Raw genomic sequence first — 13,923 nt, 5'->3', positions numbered from 1 at the left:
GTGGTGCATGCTCTAGTTATCTCCTGCTTGGACTACTGCAATGCGCTGTACGTGGGGCTACCTTTAAGGTGACCCGGAAACTACAACTAATCCAGAATGCAGCAGCTAGACTGGTGACTGGGAGCGGCCGCCGAGACCACATAACACCGGTCTTGAAAGACCTACATTGGCTCCTGGTACGTTTCCGAGCACAATTCAAAGTGTTGGTGCTGACCTTTAAAGCCCTAAACAGCCTCGGTCCAGTATACCTGAAGGAGCATCTCCACCCCACCGTTCAGCCCAGACACCGAGGTCTAGCACCGAGGGCCTTCTGGCGGTTCCCTCACTGCGAGAAGCCACATTACAGGGAACCAGGCAGAGGGCCTTCTCGGTAGTGGCACCCGCCCTGTGGAACGCCCTCCCACCAGATGTCAAAGAGAAGAACAACTACCAGACTTTTAGAAGACATCTGAAGGCAACCCTCTTTAGGGAAGCTTTTAAGTTTAACAGACTACTGTATTTTAATACTTTGTTGGAAGCCATCAAGAGTGGCTGGGGAAACCCAGCCAGATGGTCAGGGTATAAATTAATTATTATTGTTGTTGTTGTTGTTGTTGTTGTGTCAGGTTCCCCAGATACTTGTATACCAGTATTTAAAGATACAAATATAGGCATGTGTTATCTGCACATCCTGATGCTCTCGCTACAGCAATATGTAGAGCTGCCCTTTACAGCAGCAAAAGTGAGAATAAGTAAAACCTCTGTAGAGCAGACTGTCTAGAAATGGACCAGGTATCTCCGTGAAGCTGATGAAGCCACAAGGACTCTGTGCAAACCACTCTCAAACCACCCATTTCTTCTCCTCCCGCTCAAAGTGCCACCTGCTGCCGTCTCCTTCATTCAGCCCTGCAGATGAGAGAGAGAGAAAGAGAGAGAGATCCTCTCTTTGGAGATTTAATGCAGTGAGACGAGGTTTCGGACATCTTGTCTGGCAATTGAAGGCTGCCGGTGAGGAAGCTAGGGCGGCAGAATTAGTTATGATGGGCATAAATTGAATTTTAATAGAGATGTAGATGGCACTCAGCCAGCTTGCTCAGGCGGTAATTAAAAGTTAACGGGTTTAGAAACATATTAATCCTTTGGGGAAAGAGAGGGCTGTCTTTGATCGCAGGGGAGGGCCCTTTTCTGCACGGGGCAACGTGTCCTGAATTTGCCACTCAGCTGGGCTATTTCAGGAACTATCTTGGTGATTGGGAGGCTGCTGCTAGGTTACTCAAATAAGGGATAGTGGACCAAGGATAATTCACAAGCGATTGTAAGAACACTTTTACTGCCTAATTCACGGCTTCTGAAACTTGCTAATATGATACAGAATATGAAAAAAACCATTTTTTCTGTAATTGCTCGAATGTGATAATCAACTTGGCTTTATTTTCACACAGGTTACAGATGCAGGAAATTCTAATACCATTCTGAGTCTGCGTTCAAACATGGGGTTTCTTGGGGTAGCTTTCTTGGTTATAATGCTGGCACTTCTGTCCCAGTTTCTAATGTTCCTTTTATCCTGCAATTCCTGCTCCATTATGGAACCGTGGCTTTTGGGTCAATATATTGGCATGTCATGCTAAATTTTAAAAAGCAAGAAAGAACTGCATGCCAGGATACCGCCACAAATTCCATCCCGTGAAATTACAGTGCAAAACTCCTAGCATTCAACAATTGACATGGAACAATTGTTAAAGAAGAGAATGAAGAGGAAGCTGTAGAAGTAGAAGTTAGAAAAGAGGTAATACGTTCTTGAGGTCTTCTACGTATTTGAGAAGAAAGACACGGCTGGTGCTTTTGCTTTATAATTTATTGTTAGCCAACCTCGGACATCTTTGGATGGAAAAGCAAGGTAGAAAATGCTAACTTAAAAGGAAATAAATGCTAGAATTAAGTAGCAGGAGTCTCCCTTCCTTCAGAAATACCCCACTTGCCAGACCATTGGCTAGACAAGCTATGGCCATATCCAAATCCTGGAGCACCTTGCAAGTCTCTCCACCACCACCCCGCCCCACCCACCACTCTCTGGGTCTGCAGTGCCTAATACTGTGCTGGGTGTGTGCAGGACTTGGTGTTGTACAAATTTGTGCTGCTTTGCAGCCCCGCATTCCCCAAAGGTCTCCTTGCAAGATGCAAGAACGTGACCTGAAATCCAACATGCCAGCCTCTCCTTTTCATCCGAGCCAAGGCAGGTCTTGCTGCTGACTCTCTCTTCCTAGCGTTTTGCAATTCTTGCATTTATGAGGCACTTTGTGCAAATAAAGACAATCACTTGGGGTTTGGTTTAGAAAAAAATTAAGGGGCGGGGAGCTGTAGGATTCCCCCCACACACACACTTTTTTTTTAAATGGTGAAAGAGGGAATAACTGCACAAGTCAAAAATGTTTAGTGCTCCCGTTCTCCTGATTGTTCTGCACTCTGCAAAATTGCTCTGTAGTTGTCCCTTAGCAAAGGCACATTGCAATTAGCAGTGAATGGTGCTGCCGACGGCGAGATTCTTTTCACCTCGCACGTGCGTCAGACAGATGTAATTGCATTATAGATTTTCTTGGGCTATGGGTAAGAATGGGGAGGGGGATTGCTGGTTGTAGGTGCTGGGGGTGGGGGTGGGTTGCTATCTGAGCAAGGTCTTCTCAACTCCCTGTAAGGCTGTCCACCTGTTAAGGACCCATTTGCAGTGGCCACCAGCCCAGGGTGATGGCAATAGCTAAGGTGTGAGGAACAAACTGCGGTAGACAAGACAAGGATGTGGGATAAAATTGGCCACCACTTAGTGATTACAGATGTGGGTGAAATTTGGCTCAGGCTTTTGGTGTATGTCCATCTCAGACTCAGTGGCACAGAGATGACTTGATAACAGCAATAGCTTTCCGGATGTTGTCCAGCTCCCATCAAACCCAGCAAACATGGTCAGTGGTGACGGGATAGCAATTGGAGGGCCACAGGTCTGTTATGACTGATTATCAGTTGCCTGACCGACTGGTAGAAACAGAACTAAGAATGGTATTGAGGCTAAATGATGACTCAGATCAAGGACGGTCCACTAGGACATTCCCAAGGTAGGAAGATGGGATGAGTGTAGCCAAGGAATCTAAAGCAGTGTTGGAATTGGAAGAAACATTAATCTCTATGGCAAAAGGGCAAGAGAGCCAAGGTTTCCCACAGGCATCTGGTTGGCTTCTGTGACAACAGGATACTGGACTAGATGGGCCATTGGCCTGATCCAGCAGGCTCTTCTTATGTTCTGGAACAGGCAGGAAAACGCCAAAGCCCAGCAAGCAGTAAGTCACCAGAATGAAAACTTGGAGTGGGATTTCCTAGAGGTACTAATTTACATAGTTACCCTTAGCCAGTGAGGCATCTAGACTGGAAACAAATCAGGATGCAAGGAATACATGGTGAAAGGATGGAATATGGCTAGATATTATTTCTTCCCAGGCCTTGCTGAGATGACTGAGAGATCGTGTAGTCTACAGATTTTGGGGGGGGGACGGGACAGAGGGGGCGATAATATGGCTCTCCTGGAACTGTATTGCCATAGAACGCCAGCAATAATTTCCTGCCTAAATCCTGGCCCATATCAAAACCTCCCTGCTTTGCTGTAACTCTTCTCCCTGAAATGCTAGCTTCTGCTAGGCAGTGAAATTTTGCAATCTCCCACCTGCATTTTGAAATGGTACAATCCCAGCATGGTTGTACCACATGCTTTCTGCCCCGCCGCCCCCGAATTTGTAGATCAGTCCTGATTCCTGAGTAGTAGAATTCCCCTGTGTAATAATAATAATAATAATAATAATAATAATAATAATAATAATAAATTGTATTTATACCCTGCCCTCCCCAGCCAAGACCAGGCTCAGGGCGGCTAACACCCGATATAAAACAAACTGATTGAAATGCAACTTAAAAACAAGATTAAAATACAACATTAAAACATTAAAATACAGCCTCATTTCAATGGAAACTCAAATCAAAAACTTTTTTGGGGATGAAAACATCAAGTCTTCACCAAGGCTAACTTTCCAAACTGGTCCTACATGGGCCAGAAAAAAGCCAGTGAAGTCCCCAATAGGAGTTTCATCACAGGAGGGGAAAGGAAAAAAGAAGAGGGGGAGGGAATCAAATTGATTCCAACTTGGGTTGTGTTAAAAGAGGAGTAGACAAGATGATAAAGTTATCATTGGCTACCAGCCACAATGGCTATGTTCTGCCTCCACAGCCAGAGGCAGTATGCTTCTGAATATCAGTTGCTGGAACTGCAGGTGGAGAGAGTGATGTTCTGCTTAGGTCCCACTCATGTGCTTCCCCTGGGCCAATGGGGAATGAGAAACAGTGCGGTGTAGTGGTTAAGAGCGGTAGTCTCGTAATCTGGTGAACCGGGTTCGCTTCCCCGCTCCTCCACATGCAGCTGCTGGGTGACCTTGGGCTAGTCACACTTCTGTGAAGTCTCCCAGCCCCACTCACCTCACAGAGTGTTTGTTGTGGGGGAGGAAGTGAAAGGAGAATGTTAGCCGCTTTGAGACTCTTTCGGGTAGTGATAAAGCGGGATATCAAATCCAAACTCCTCTTCTTCTTCAATGGAGGCTGATCCATTTGTGCCAACCTCAGCCTGTCCTCAGTCAGCCTCTACCTGCCTGCCTTCTGGACACCTCCAATCACCTTCCTCCTGCTTAGTCCCACCGTTGCCCTTATACAACTCCTGAGGGAAAGGATGGGAACAAGCTAGAATTTAGTTGGTTCTGCCTACCACTGACTGTAGCTCTGGTTCCGCCTGCTGGGGGCTCTGTCTCCCAGCTTCATACCCTGCCAGTACTGGTGTACATCACTGCCCTGGGCACCTGGTTGCCACTCTGAGAACAGGATGCTGGACTAGAAGGGTCACTGGCAAGATCCAGGGAGACTCTTCTTATGTTCTTATGTAATGCTATGCATGAATTGTCTCATCCTAGCAAGCGATTCAGTGAAGCCGTTTCAAAGAGAGAGCTCTTGCATCCTCCCATAAAGTTTGGGATGCTTTGTAACGCAGGTGAAAAACATGACAGTTTTCCAATTCCGCGTGAATCTAAATTGTGAAAAATAACTGTTCGCATCAAGAGTGGAAGGCTTGGCGTGTGTGATTGCAGTGGCTTGCGTAGGCGTGCTTAACAAACAATTCCATGGAGTCTTGGGTTTGTTTTCTTTGCCCCCACAGTCGTTGGCCAAAACTAATTCAGCGCACTAATTATGGGCCTCAGGCAAACTCATAAACAGCTGTAACCTATGCCATTAATTCCAGCATAGTGCTGGATTCAGCACAAGGCTTCGGAAGGTGCGATTGTTTGACTATTATGTCAGGATAGGGCAGTACACTCCCATCAGCTGTTTTTAGCTGTGGCAACCACAAATTGTTGGTTTGGAGTCGGTGCCCACTCTGGTCCCTCAACCCACCTTTTACTGGCTTCCCTGTTCCTACCAAACCCAGTACCCACACACCTTCCCAAGAATGCTGTGTGACCTCAATGCTGTGTGTGAACGAGCATGTAACCTGCAACCAATTATGTCACCGCAATGGCTTTCCAAGCCACAACTGAGCAGTTTTCTTCACTTGGGGAATGTGTGAGATGTATGGAAATTTTACTGGTAACCTTTTTCAGTGTAACTCTTTTCTTCCCTCCAAATTTGTCAGACTTTTTGCTCAAGCGGGAGTTTGTTTGTTTGTTTGTGTTATACCACCCTTTCTCTGCAGATCCCAGGGCAGTTCAGAACATAAAATTGCAATATAAAAACCACAAAATACATAGTTAAAATAAGAACAACCAATAATCTCCCCGCCCCTTCCACAACACATTTAAAAGGACTTTGGATGTCAATCAGCCCAAGGTTGAAGAGGGATGTTTTCCCCTGGCACCTAAAGGTGCATAACGAAGGTGCCAGCCAAACCTGGCTGGGGAAAGCATTCCACAAAAGGGGAGCGACTGCAGAAAAGGCCCGTTCTCGTGTTGCCACCCTCTGGACCTTGTAGAGGAGGCACATGATCTCAGGGTGTAGGTGATTCATATGGAGAGAGGCTGTCCTTGAGGTATTGTGGTCCTCAGCCATGTAAGGCTTTATAGTCCCAAACCAGCACTTTGAATGAGGCCCAGAAACTAATTGGCAGCCAGTGTAGTCAGGCCAGGATTTGTGTAATGGGTTCAAACTGTTTTGCCCCACCTGGCTGCTGAATTCTACACCAGCTGAAGTTTCCAAATTGTCTTCATAGCATGTTGCAGTAGTTAACCAGAGAGCATGGAGAACAGTGTCCCTGTCCAGATAGGGACATAGCTGGGCCACCAGCTGAACCTGATGGAAGGCACTCCATGCCACTGAGGCCTCCTGAGCCTCAAGTGACAGCAATGGATCCAGAAGTATCAAGAGCAGACAACCTCCCAGTCACCCGGTCTAGGGAACGACGCACTAACAGTGCCTCAGTCTTATCCGGACTGAGATTCAGTTTGTTGGCTCTGATTCAATCCGTTACCAAGGCAAGACAACAGTCCAGGACTTCCACTGCCTTTCACCTGCAGATGTAAAGGAGAAGTAGAGCTGTGTGACATCTGCATATTGTTGACAAGGTAATTCCATAGCTCCAGATAACCCCACAAGGTGGAGATGTGTAGATGAAATTCAGTGGTGATTCTCATCCAGATTGATTTAGGAGCGCAACACCACTATCTGATGATAATAGATAGAGATAGATAGATATAGATAGATGATAGATGATAGATAGATAGATGATAGATAGATAGATAGATAGATAGATAGATAGATAGATGATAGATAGATAGATAGATAGATAGATAGATAGATAGATGATAGATAGATAGATAGATAGATGATAGATAGATAGATAGATGATAGATAGATAGATAGATAGATAGATAGATAGATGATAGATAGATATAGATAGATGATAGATTAGATAGATAGATAGATAGATAGATAGATAGATAGATAGATAGATAGATAGATAGATGATAGATAGATATAGATAGATGATAGATAGATAGATGATAGATAGATAGATAGATAGATAGATAGATAGATAGATAGATAGATAGATGATAGATAGATATAGATAGATGATAGATAGATAGAACTACTAAGAATTATCTTCTTGCCTCACACACACCCTACCCAGACTCACCCTTAGCTAGGTAATGTGATATATATTGACTGAGCTGAAGTTTTATAATCCAAAGATTATTACTTCGCACAAGGAAAGGCTGCATATATGAATAGCAATGACTGCCAACAGTTCCCATTATTCAGTTCCATGGATGACCAGCATGAGGAAAAGAGGTGCATAGAGGATAAATGATGCAGTTGTATTACACTGAGGAAGGATTCCTTGGGAGTTGGGGGTTTCCAGGTCATTCTGCCCCTTTGAGTAGGGAACCCCTCTGAGCAACACTTCCAGTTTCCACATGCCTCTGGCGGGTAGGCCCAGAGCCAAAATTTTGCTTTTGTACAATAGGACGCTTTCTGTCCTCCACCCAGGCAAGCAAGAACATACCCTCCCAACATTTCTCCGATGAAAATAGGGGCACCCTAAGGAAAACTGGGACTAAGGAAAGTGGGGTGGCTTCTGTAAATCTGGGACTGTCCATGGAAAATAGGGGCTGCAATGGAAAATGTCTGCAAGAGGCATTGTCAGATTTTGGTGTGTAGAGCTTTTGGCAGCACTGTGTTTGTTCTTCCTTTGCTAGCACCCGAAAAGTTGCATGATAGACCAGTGTAGGCATTAAAGGGTCCTGCTGGGAAACAAGAAGCAGATTTTTGGCATGGGCTACTCATGGGTCCTTGTTCTGCCACCTCTTGGTTTGTCCTGCTATGATAAATAATTGTCTGCCCGCACACTTGTTCTGTGTCTGAATGAAACCCAGTTTGATGTCCCTGCTTTCAGTCGAAATCCTCAAATGAGTCCAGTTCTTGTTTTGATTCTTATCCTGTCTGCAGAAAGCTGTTCAAGATGGCGGTGGTGGCAGTGGTAAAGTTGCCCTGCCAAATGCAGGAAGTTAGAGGTTGTATGTATGTATATTATTAAATTTAGATCCCACCCACCCTCCGAAAGGAGCCCAGGGCAGCAAGCACACAACTCGTAAAAGAATTAAAACATCTAAAAGCAATTCCAATACAGTAGTAGAATGGGAAATAGCTCCACTTTAAAGGTTTGTCAGAAGAGAGAGGTCTATAGTAGGCACTGAAAAAGCAACAGAGTCTGATATTTAACAGAAGAAAATTCAAAAGGGAATTTCACAACACCAAAGGCCCAATTTCTATATTATGTGGGACATACCTCCTGATAAGATGGTATCTGCAGAAAGCCATCTCTTGCAGAGTACGTGGGGTGAGACCATCTTTTAGGTTTCATTTCAATTACACTGACCCTTGTAGGATGGAAAGTGGGGTGTCTCAGAAAGAGAGTGGCCTGTGTTTCTACCCAGCAGCCTACTAAATCCCACAGTGCCTATATCTCTGCTGCTGTCTCTTCAACCCAGATGAGACATTTGGCATCCCCTGTGTCAGTGCAGTATCTTCAATAATAGGGTATTTATTTGGATGCTGGTGGCAGTGCCAACCCCTAGATTGGCTAATAAAAATAAAATAAGGTTGGAAAGGAAGCCAGCCCCATTTGGAGCATGTTGCAACATGAACCCTGTTGTCCCCCTGGATGTGGTCCCACCAGCCATCAGCAGCGTTCACCATCCTTTGACTCCATCTCTCCTTCGCCGTGGTGCTTTGGTTGCTGCTTGTTATTAAACAGCTGCCTCCTTTCACTCAACAGGTGGTTGCATCTCAGCGGTGGGAGCAGCTATTCTCATCCACCGTTTAATTCCGCAAAGCACGTAGGAACCCTTTGGGACAAAAGAGACAAGGCGAGATCTTTAACCCACGCTTTGCCACGTAAACTCAGATCTTTCGCATGCTAGATGTGCGCATAGTCCTTAAACCGGTGTGTGTGTGTGTGTGTGTGTGTGTGTGTGTGTGTGAATACCACAGCTTCCATTCATTGATCTAATGCCAGGGTGATGCTGGATTGCTGCCAAATATAATCCCTTAACCCCACATGTGCTCTGTTTTTCTCTCTTGCTGCTTCTTCTTTCATATGCTACCTCTCAGCCCTGCAGGGAGGAGAGACAAAGGGAGGGAGGGCCAAGCAAAAAAGTCTCAGATTGTTGCATGGGAGGGAGACACATGGACAGATGAGGCCAGTAACACCCCTGCCATTCTTGTAACAAGTCAGGATGCGATGGGGTGAGCTTCTGTTGCTCTGTCCCAACTCCTGCCAACCCAGCAGTTTGAAAGCATACCAGTACAAGTAGATAAATAGGTACCACTGCAGCAGGAAGGTAAACGGCATTTCCATTTGCTCTGGCTTCCGTCACGGTGTTCTGTTGCAGCAGAAGTGGTTTAGTCATCCTGGCCACATGACTCGGAAATATGTCTGTGGACAAATGCCGGCTCGCTCAGCCTGAAGCAAGGTGAGCGCCACACCCAATAGTCGCATTTGACTGGACTTAACCACCTAGGGGTCCTTTACCTTTACCCTTTTTTACATGACAGGGACAAAACTGACCTTCCTTGCCTCCTTGATGCTTCAGAAGAGGATATTTCATTTGTCAGAGACTTAAACATTGGACTGTGTTGAATGTGGAATAAGCTCTCACAATGATTAGCTGCTATAATGATTAGGTGGTCACTCATTCATCCAGGCCCTGACCGGACTTAGCTTCAGCAAGGTTGTAGCCTCAATGCACCTTAATGCCATACACTGGGACCCCTTGCACATGTTGCCAGGGCCCCCCCTGCTCACTCCAGAGTCCCTCCGCTGCAATAACGACAAGAAACAGAAGAAAGAGTCTTCAAGGCAGTCCCCCCAGGACTGAAGGATTCACTGTTAAGTAAGATAGATCCACTGGCGCCATCCCCTCAAAACTATCGGGAAGTAAAGCTCATTTATTATTATTGGGGAAACTAAAACACCACAGGCCATTTTGTGATGAAACTCTGCTTCTGGCAGTCGCATCTGTATTTTCAAATTTATGGCATTGCTTTTATTATATTTCTGCAATATAATAAATATATCCCCATATTGTGCAAGGTGCCTTGAGTGTAAGCAGGAGGTGAGGGAGAGATTTATATATAAATAAAATGTTTATGGGAAGATTCTCGCACAGTTATATTAATCTGTTGTTTTGCTCCAGATTAGTAACCAGGGACATTCTCCTGTCACCAAAACAGATTATGCTTGGATCCTTTAAATGCGCTTTGGGGGAAAATGGGAAATATCCACAAGCATTCCCTACAGGGAATGGGGAGGTGATTAGAATATGCTTGCTCTGCTCCATCTTTCATCAATTCAGCCAGACATGTGTAATAAATAGCGGCCCTGACTAGGCATACACATCCTCATCCACATCAAAAGATGCATCCAGCCAGTTCAATGAGGCTTGAATGAGCACTGCAGCATGTAACATCTGCATCAGCTGCGGGTGCAGAAACCCTGCATACTTGGACCGGGGTGACTCTGAACCTTCCCACTCTTAAAAAGCATCTGAGGATGTGTGGAAGCAGTCCCGTTTGTCCTTCCCAGCTGTGAAGAAGAAGAGAAGAAGAGTTTGGATTTGATATCCCGCCTTTCACTCCCTTTAAGGAGTCTCAAAGCGGCTAACATTCTCCTTTCCCTTCCTCCCCCACAACAAACACTCTGTGAGGTGAGTGGGGCTGAGAGACTTCAAAGAAGTGTGACTGGCCCAAGGAAATCCAGCAGCTGCATGTGGAGGAGCGGAGACGCGAACCCGGTTCCCCAGATTACGAGACTACCACTCTTAACCACTACACCACGCTGGCTGTGAGGCTGCAACTGTCCAAGAAACAGACAAATGTTTTTCCACAGCTGCCTCTTTATATGTACTGAATTGGGGGTGGGGGGTTCTGTTATATCTAATGGGTTTTTGTGATGTATGGAAGTGAGAGCTGGACCATAAAGATGGCTGGTCGCCGAAGAATTGATGCTTTTGAATTATGGTGCTGGAGGAGACTCTTGAGAGTCCCACAGACTGCAAGAAGGTCAAACCTCTCCATTCTGAAGGAAATCAGCCCTGAGTGCTCACTGGAAGGACAGATCCTGAAGCTGAGGCTCCAATACTTTGGCCACCTCATGAGAAGAGAAGACTCCCTGGAAAAGACCCTCATACTGGGAAAGATGGAGGGCACAAGGAGAAGGGGACGACAGAGGACGAGATGGTTGGACAGTGTTCTCGAAGCTACCAGCATGAGTTTGACTAAACTGCGGGAGGCAGTGGAAGACAGAAGTGCCTGGCGTGCTCTGGTCCATGGGGTCACAAAGAGTCGGACACAACTAAATGACTAAACAACAACAACAACATGGTTGCTGCCCACCTTGAGGTTCATTAGAAGAAAGGCTACATAAAATAATTTCCATTTCCAAATGTAATGTGTGGAGTATACACCTATTTGCGGGGCTGACCACATGACATTGTTAACCCACCAGCCACTTAGGTCCTCCAATTTGGTTTCATTTTGCCTGGCTGGTTTTTGGCTCTCAGGAAAGAAACGTTTTGTCATTTTGCAACACACACACACAGCATTGCATGCATGAGATGAGCCAGCCTCTGCATTCTGCTTGACTTCTGCTGCTCTCCTGAACTGCAACAATGCCAAGGAGAAACCTGAGTGGTTTGTGCCTGGGCTGGAGTTGGAGATTATGCTCACCCAACTCCCAGGCTCGCTAGCAGATGGAAAGGGATTGGAGGAAGGGATCATCTGGACCAAATCTGGGTTTGTGACTGGTTTTAGGACCAAATCAGTTTTGGTCCACTAATGAATGGCCTTTATCAGGAGCAGGAGACAGGTGTGTGAGAGACCCTGGTGTTCCTCCACCTGGATCTCTTCATGGCTTTTGGTACCATTTACCATGGCATCTTGCTAGATTGGTTCCATGGGTTAGGAATGGGAAGCACAGTGATACATGGTTCTGCGCCGAATTGCAGGGCTGTTTCCAGAAGGTGGCATTGAGAGAACCGCACCTCAGTCCCTTGCCCATTCGTGCTGTGGATTCCACAGGGATCCATTGTGTACCAGGGGCTATTCAACAGCTGCATCAAGTCCCTGAGAGCAGTCATTAGGGGATTTGAAGCAAAGTGTCACCAGTATGCAGATGATATCCAGTTCTGCAGAACTCTGCAAATCCTGGATCAGGGTTTAGGTGCAGTGATGGTCTGAACAAGAGCCAATACATTGAGACTGAATCCCGACAAGTGATGGCTTGTGAGTGGGTGGTTCCTAGGTTCAGGGATTAGACTGGTTACCTGTTCTCGAAGGTGTTGCACTCCTTTTGAAGGAACAAATATGTAGGGAGGGCACTTTAACTGGAGGCACAAATGGCCTCCATGACTAGGAGTACCTTTAGCTAGCTTTGACTGGTGTGCCAGCTATAGCTGTTCCTGGGCAGGGATAGCCAGGACTCTGTGAACCAAGTGTTCATAATCTCAGAGTAGGATTGCTGTTGTGTGCTCTATGTGGGGCCATCCTTATAACTGGCTTAGAAGCTGCAGCTAGTGCAAAATGCTGCAGCCAGGTTGCTAAGTGGGGTATCCTGCCATGTTTACAAAACACCCTTTGTGAAAGGATTTTGTATGTGGATGTATTGCTGGGTGGCTGGAAAAAATTAAGCACATTTGATAAACAGGTTTTTCTGGCTTAGTGCATTGTTTCCACCATTGCTCCCTGCTCTTGGACCCCAACAAGGTACTCGAAATTTGTATTTCAAGAGCTTGCAAGACGAGTGCAGCCCAATCCTATGCGTATTTGTCTGAAAGCAAGTCTCACTTACAAGAAAGTGTACACTGAATTCCCTCAGTCAATTTTGTTTCTTTCTGAAAAGTTTATAAAATATTGACAAAAGAAAGAAAGAAAGAAAAGGAAAATGTTCTTGACCTGCGAGAGTGGCATGCAGCTTTCAAAGACTTAACATCTTTTTAGAAATCTGGTGGCGGGGGGTGGGAGGGTGGAATCTTGAAATTCCCTCAGACTATTTCTTTTTTCTTTTTCAAGGCTATATGATAAAATTGTGGATGCACCCACACTCAAAACAAGTGGATATACAGTGGTACCTTGGGTTACATACGCTTCAGGTTACATACGCTTCAGGTTACAGACTCCGCTAACCCAGAAATAGTGCTTCAGGTTAAGAACTTTGCTTCAGGATGAGAACAGAAATCGTGCTCTGGCGGCACAGCAGCAGCAGGAGGCCCCATTAGGTAAAGTGGTGCTTCAGGTTAAGAACAGTTTCAAGTTAAGTACGAACCTCCGGAACGAATTAAGTACTTAACCCGAGGTACCACTGTACGAACTTGTACGTACGCTCCCCCAGATAGACAAAACTTTTGAGAACTGGTCTAGGCAGTGGGAGAAATGTGAAATGTGACGCTTGGCACCAACGATATCAAAGGCACTGTCCAATAGATATCAACGTCAATCACAAACCCACCTATATCAGAAGTTCTGGTGACACTGCCGGCAGCTGGTTTCAGCTCCCCACCCACCCCAATATTTCATGATTATTTCATTTCATTTAGCCATAGTCTCTGCCACAAACAGCACTCAGAGTAGACGTTACTACCAATATTGCTCAAAGTGCTTTGGAAACAGGACAGGCTTAAACACCAGATACCACGATGGCATAGAAAAATGATAATATCTGCTGTGGGGAAACCATATCTTTTCTGTCGTACTCCACATCTTTGAAATTTGTCTTCTACCCAGTGTTGCAGCATCACCAGAAGAATCGCCATGTGATTGGTGGCTTCTTGTTTTTGAGTGTCAAGCCTTCGAAGTTTGCCATGCACCTCCTGCTTC

At 45.6% G+C, this 13,923-nt stretch overlaps 1 protein-coding gene across 11 annotated transcripts in view; it reads left to right on the top strand.

Moving 5' to 3' along the window:
• Nucleotides 1-13,923, top strand: part of SDK2 (sidekick cell adhesion molecule 2) — a 330,246-nt gene that overhangs the window by 190,311 nt on the left and 126,012 nt on the right. Inside the window, exon 2 of one of the 11 annotated variants that reach the window (XM_077924061.1) lies at nt 8,828-8,946. The exons of the other annotated variants lie outside the window; for them this stretch is intronic. The gene's annotated coding sequence lies outside the window, so the exon portion shown is untranslated. The remainder of the gene's footprint in view (nt 1-8,827; nt 8,947-13,923) is intronic. 11 annotated transcript variants of the gene reach the window in all.

Source organism: Podarcis muralis, chromosome 2 (assembly GCF_964188315.1).
Source record: "Podarcis muralis chromosome 2, rPodMur119.hap1.1, whole genome shotgun sequence".
In the NCBI taxonomy this organism is placed as follows: Eukaryota; Metazoa; Chordata; class Lepidosauria; order Squamata; family Lacertidae; genus Podarcis; species Podarcis muralis.
This window is presented reverse-complemented; position numbering and strand designations above follow the sequence as displayed.